Genomic DNA, 7,488 nt, shown 5'->3' with positions numbered 1-7,488 from the left:
GGTAAGGTCAAAGTTGTTGGTATCCAAAGGAAGGTCTTGTCACAGGGAATAGATATGTGAAGTATGAAGGCCCTAGCACCAACCATTCAAAAATTATGTCCAAGGTTAAAGTTTTTCAAAAGTAGGTCAAACTCCTATGTCAAGGGCAAAGGGTCAAAGTGGTTGGTATGCAAAGGAAGGTGATGTCACAAGGATAACATATGTGAAGAATGAAAGCCCTAGCATCAACCATTCAAAAGTTATGGCCAAGGTTAAAGTTTTTCAAAAGTAGGTCAAACTCCTAGGTCAAGGTCAAACCCAAGCACCAACTGTTCAGAAGTTATGGCCAAGGTTAAAGTCTCATAAAATTTTGCAAAAGTGGGTCAAACTCCAAGGTCAAGGTCAAAAGGTTAAATATGATGGTACCCAAAGAAAGGTCTTATCACAAGGAATACACATGTGAAATATGAAAGTCATAGCTCCAACCAATCAAAAGTTATGGGCAAGGTTAAAGTTGACAACAGACAGACAGGCAAACAGATAAACAGACAGACAGGACAAAAACAATATACCCCCGGGATCTTTCGATCCGGGGGCATAAAAAACATTCAAAGCAAACTAAATATGTTAAATATTGTATTATAGATGTGAATGTCATTGCATGCATGATTGATGGAGCAGCCATTGCTTAAGAAATCTATGCAGGGGGCTTGCTTAGTGTTGTTTATGGATTGATTAAAGGCAATGGTTTTTGTAAGAAATAAAGGAAATAATATTCAGTGGATGTAAATATCACTTAATAAACTGCTTGTTGTCTTTCATATTTTTGCATAATAATGCCTACTTAAACTTACATGTGTAATATTTAATTTTAATTGACTAGGGATTCACTTCAGTAACTTTACAGCTGAAAACTTACTAAAAGCAGCAAATGATTTAGTTCTTGAGCTAATTAGTTTACTACTGCTTTGATTTATATTTCTTACTTTGTTTGTACAGGTACAGTGTATTAAGAAATACTGAGTTTCCATGTGAATGTATACCCTGTAGTTCAACCTTTTCTAAATTTGACATACCGGTATTTACTCTGTTAATCTGTTAATCATGTGATTTTTAGCTCTACTGGTCAGAGACTAGAAGAGCTTATGCGATAGTAAGGTGTCCGTCGTCCGTCCGTCTCTCTAGCTGTCTGTCTGTCCATCTGTCTGTAAACAATTTTTCAAAACGCTACTCCTCCTACAGTTTTGGTCCGATTTCAATATAACTTGGCACACAAGTAGACTACACTAAGATACATAATTTAGTGCATCAGTTTTTGATTTTGATTGACGGTGTTGCCATGGTTACTAAAAATAGAAATTTCTGTGAAATTCCTTTAAAACGCTACTCCTCCTACAGTTTTGGTCTGATTTCAATATAACTTGGCACACAAGTAGACTACACTAAGATACATAATTTAGTGCATCGTTTTTTGTTTTTTTTAATTTCAGTGGACGGTGTTCCCATGGTTACTAAAAATAGAAATTTCTGTGAAATTCCTTTTAAATGCTACTCCTCCTACAGTTTTGGTCTGATTTCAATATAACTTGGCACACAAGTAGACTACACTAAGATACATAATTTAGTGCATCAGTTTTTGAATTCGATGGACGGTTTTGCCATGGTTACTGAAAATAGAAATTTCTGTAAATTCCTTTAAAACGCTACTCCTCCTACACTTTTGGTCTGATTTCAGTATAACTTGGCATAAAAGTAGACTACACTAAGATACATAAATTACTTCATCGGTTTTTGATTTTAATGAACGGTGTTCCCATGGTTACTAAAAAAAGAAATTGCTGTGAAATTACTTTAAAACGCTACTCCTGCTACAGTTTTAGTCTGCTTTTGATATAATTAGGCATACAAGAAGACTATACTAAGATACAAAATTGAATGCATCGGTTTTTTATTCGATGAACAGTGTTGCCATGGTTACTTAAAATAGAAATTTTTGTGAAATTCCCATAAAACGTTACTCCTCCTACAATTTTGGTCTGATTTCAATCTAATTTGGCACACACAATACATAATATGTATTTTTGTTTTTTTTATTTCGGTGAATGGTGTTGACATGGTTACTGAAAAACAGAAATTTCTGTGAAATACTTTCAAAACGCTACTCCTCCTACAGTTTTCGTTTGATTTCAATATAACTTGGCACAGAAGTAGACTACATTAAGATACATAATTCTATTTATTGTTGCATGTTGCAAAGTTTCAAATCCAAGTGCTACCTTTCTTTTGTTATACGTTCAGACCAGTAGAGCTACAGTCTCATCAGACTTCTGGTTTTCATTACGTCTTCAAAACACTTGGTTGTTAATAAGAAGGAGATGTGAAATTATCCTCTCTGCATACTGTATACTACATTTGTAAATGGTTTTTGTATACTTTTTACTGAATCTCTAGCAAGACTGTTTCTTGTACTTGTATGTGTATTGTGTATTATTTAAGGAATCACTGTCTAGTTAGTAGAGTATGCCAGGGCATCAACGATGGTTGGAAACGTGGGATAATTTGCATAATGGGCGAAGCCCATTATGCATAAATTATCCCACGTTTCCAACTATCGTTGATGTCCCTGGCATACTCTACTAACTAGACAGTGATTCCTTATATTTCCATTTCATTGTGAAATAAAATTGTAAATTTAGATTTTAAAAATGTAGACCAATAGATTTAAATTGCACGAAGCCTCGCATGCCAATTTCAATAGTCCCCGCCCACTGACATCAAACACAATTAAAGACAGCCGCACAAGAATTACATGCATATTAGGCCTTCTTAGCTCTTGACCTTTCGCTTGGCAAAATTTGCATTCCGTTGGAATGATCAAGAAATCAACTCTCCTAACTTTCAAAGAGTTATCACAGAGAAAACAAATAGAAATGGAAATATATACATGTATGTGACAAATATAAAACTGTTAAACATGTATCATTGCAAAGTGAAAACATTCCATGATCATGCTATTAAAAAAAAATTATAAATTGACTTCAATCATTTATTTTTGTGTTGATATATACATGTATGTTTATAAATCAAGAACAAATGTTCTAATTACTAGGTGTATATTTCAGTATTCATTTAGCTTTTGCTTTTTTTGAGATGGAGCCATGATAGCAAGTATAAGTATTGTTTTGCATATTTATGTGTTTTCTTGAAAACTGTATTTATAAAAGTTTATCTCTAAAATTGAAATTAGCATTTTATGACCAAAATTCAGCCAGAAAATTGCCCATCCAGGATTTGTGGCTTTTTGTCAGCCCTTTTAATCTAGGATTGTTTGATTTTTAAAGAATGTTAATACTCTGGGCATACAGTCTATAATGATTGTATATTATGTCTTCACCCTGTAACATTGATTTCCATGCAGGAATTTCAAAAATTAAATAAAAACAAAAGTATCTGGAGATTGTAAACCTTCACTTAACCCAAGCAATCCACTCCTATCTTTCAAACAGATATTAACTTAAGGTGGGGAAATGTAGTTTGATCGAAATTGCATTTTGCTATATACATGATATAGAGAGCCTCAACTTTACTTTGGAATTAGGTTTGATATCCAAAAATCTATTGATTTCACAAATTGAATTTTAGCTCACCTGAGCTGAATGCTCAAGTGAGCTTTTCAGATCAAAATTTGTCCGTTGTCTGTCATCGTCGTTGTAAACTTTTCACATCTTTTTTTCATTTTCTTATTTGACCCTTGTAGGCTATCGTAGTTCTTTCATCAGAGACATAAATGTCATTTTTTTTTCCTGAAATATGGATTGAAAAAAAAAATAAAATAAAATAGAACTAGGCTCTATCTTGGTAGAATACAGAGAGGCAGCTTTTATTTATGTCCCATCATTTAAAAAAATTCTTTTAAGACACACGACCCTGAAGTTGCAAAGTTTATGAAGGTGTAAGACGTTAGTTCAAAAGAGGACCACAGCTATTTGATGAATGAATGGTGCACAGTCCTCCCCCTTACCTCTGAAAATTTTATTAGACTTTTTAACTTATTAAAAATTCATGAATTCCTAACCTATCATATACCGACATTCTAATATCTGATATCATTTTCCGTTTTTAGCTCTACTGGTCAGAGACTGTCCGTCTGTCTAGCTGTCTGTCTGTCTGTAAACAATTTTTCAAAACGCTACTCCCCCTACAGTTTTGGTCCGATTTCAAAATAACTTGGCACACAAGTAGACTACACTAAGATACATAATTTAGTGCATTGATTTTTGATTTCGATGGATGATGTTGCCATGATTACTAAAAATAGAAATTTCTATGATATTCCTTTTAAACGCTACTCCTCCTACACATTTGGTCCGATTTCAATATAACTTGAGACAAGAAAACTACACTGAGATACATAATTTATTGCATTGTTTTTTTTTAATTTCGATGGATGGTGTTGCCATGGTTACTAAAAATAGAAATTTCTATGATATTCCTTTTAAACGCTACTCCTCCTACAGTTTTGGTCCGATTTCAATATAACTTGGCACACAAGTAGACTACACTGAGATACATAATTTATTGCATTGGTTTTTTTTTTTTAATTTCGATGGACGGTGTTGCCATGGTTACTAAAAATAGAAATTTCTGTGAAATTCCTTTAAAACTCTACTCCTCCTACAGTTTTGATCTGATTTCAATATAACTTGGCACACAAGTAGACTGCACTGTCATACATAATTTAGTGCATTGGTTTTTTATTTTAATGAATGGTGTTGCCATTGTTACTAAAAATAGAAATTTTTGTTAAATTCCTTTAAAATGCTACTCCTCCTACACTTTTGGTCTGATTTCAATATAACTTATACATAATACATAATTTAGTGCATCAGTTTTTGAATTCAATGGACGGTGTTGCCATGGTTAATAAAAAAAGAAATTTCTGTGAAATTACTTTAAAACGCTACTCCTGCTACAGTTTTAGTCTGCTTTTGATATAATTAGGCATACAAGAAGACTATACTTAGGTACATAATTGAATGCATCGGTTTTTGAATTCGATGAACAGTGTTGCCATGGTTACTTAAAATAGAAATTTTTGTGAAATTCCCATAAAACGTTACTCCTCCTACAATTTTGGTCTGATTTCAATCTAATTTGGCACACAGATAGAATACACTACGATACATAATATGTATTTCTGTTTTTTTTATTTCGGTGAATGGTGTTGTCATGGTTACTAAAAATAGAAATTTCTGTGAAATACTTTCAAAACGCTACTCCTCCTACAGTTTTCGTTTGATTTCAATATAACTTGGCACAGAAGTAGACTACATTAAGATACATAATTCTATTTATTGTTGCAAAGTTTCAAATCCAAGTGCTACTTTTCTTTTGTTATACGGTCAGACCAGTAGAGCTACAGTCTCATCAGAGACTTCTAGTTTGTTAAGTTTTGGAGGTTGTCCTTCTATGATATATAAAAATGCTAAAAGTAAGAAACAAAATCCTATAAATAGACCCGTTTCGAGAAAGATTTTCAACGTTAATACAACATTTCAAATGAAATTTATGCAACGGGCAGCTAGATCAATATGAGATTGGTACGTTTTACAGACCCTTCTGTTCACACTCGGTCAAAATATTTTATTTGTCCTATTTCGTGTTTATTTACCAGATTTCCTTTCACTGGCAAGGTCATAAATCAGAAATACTGTGGTTCATATGCAGAACATATATCGTATCATTTAGTAGTATGAAATTATCATACGAAATTTTACTTAAATATTAACATAATACTTTTTGAGCAATACTTTTTGTTGGAACCATAAAAAAAAAAATGCAGTTTCTTACGGAAGCGTATTAGGGCCGCAGCAGTATCTTTTATTAATTTGTTTTAACAGATTACTAATTTGTTATAACAGATTACTAATTTGTTATAACAGATTACTAATTTGTTATAACAAATTATCAATTTGTCAAAACAAATTACTAATTTGTTAAAACAAATTACTAATTTGTTATAACAGATTACTAATTTGATATAACAAATTATCAATTTGATATAACGAATTAATAATTTGTTATAACAAATTAATAATTTGTTATAACAAATTATTAATTTGTTATAACAAATTGGTAATTTGTTATAACAAATTAATAATTTTGATAAAGTGAAAGTGTATACAGATCTATGGAAGCCAGATGAGATCAGAAATCTTTTTATAAGTTGGATTTGTGAAAATAATAAATGTACAAGCTCTGCAGCTACAGCTTTTGACCAATATGTTAATCTGGATTTACATCTTTTAGCATTTAGAGTTTTCACTTTCAAACATTATTGTTATAAAGATACAATGCATCAAATTCTTTTGTTCCTATTTACTTATTCTTAGGAGCTCTATTTGAATTTTGTCCTCCTCCCCCACCAGGGCTCCGTCCTTGACTCCCATTTACCAGGTCATTGCATCCCCGTTCGTATGCTAGGAAAAAATATCTTATCAAAGACATGTTATTTGGAGAGGGAATTTTTCCCACCCTGAATCAACATGTTTATTATAATATGTTTTTTTTTTCAATATGTCTTTTATTTTATTTCATTTTACCCCCCCCCCCCCTCTCTCTCTCTCGATTCATTCTATACATGTACCAAATGATTTATGCCTACTGTTCAATCCAGTTTATGTATCATGAATAAAATATATTTTAAACTAAACCGCCGTTCCTAATGCATAAACCTGAATCTGCTCCTCTGGTGAACCTCCTTGGCCCCAATTTATGCTGGGGACAATAAAGGCAACATTGATAAAAAATGAATTTGTAGATAAATTATCATAGAAAAATTATTAAACACTCTGTAATAACCTTCTCTGAAAACGAAAATAAACAATATTCTTGAGTGGGTGGTACTTCGTAAAATTTGAATTTAGATACCTTGTGAAAATTTTTCATGTATGTATGTAATTTTTATAATCAAAATACGTGCCTTTTGGAAAAGCCCTCGAAGTCCCACTAAAGCCTTCATAACTTATTATTGGCTGAAAACTTTGACAGTTGTTTCTTCAAATTCATTTGTAATTTGTATCCTGGTTGTCTCATATAGGACTACTCATATATTTTACAAAAAATCGTTAAGCAATATAATTTGTTATAACAATACACACAAAATATTACACATGTGTGAAGAAGGAAAAAATAGGTCTTCTCCCCTTTTGACCCCTGTGTTGACATTGAAAAAAGTGTTGATTTGAATGGACGACATTGAAATCATATTTAATTGTCCGGAACTTCGAATTTTTCTCGAAGGATCTATGTGGTTTTTGGAGACCAGGTCTTCCAACAATCTATTGGAATTCCCATGGGTACCAATTGCGCCCCGTTATTAGCAGACCTTTTTTTGTATTCATATGAAGCAGAATTTGTCCAAAATCTTGTACGTGAAAAGAAGAAATCACTTGCTGTGGCCTTCAACTCGACATTTAGATATATCGACGATGTATTGTCAATTAACAA

Source organism: Saccostrea echinata, unplaced genomic scaffold, assembly GCF_033153115.1.
Source record: "Saccostrea echinata isolate AGI-Se365-2 ecotype Australia unplaced genomic scaffold, CSIRO_AGI_Sech_v1 ptg000022l, whole genome shotgun sequence".
Classification (NCBI taxonomy): domain Eukaryota; kingdom Metazoa; phylum Mollusca; class Bivalvia; order Ostreida; family Ostreidae; genus Saccostrea; species Saccostrea echinata.
Note: the sequence above shows the minus strand (reverse complement) of the source record.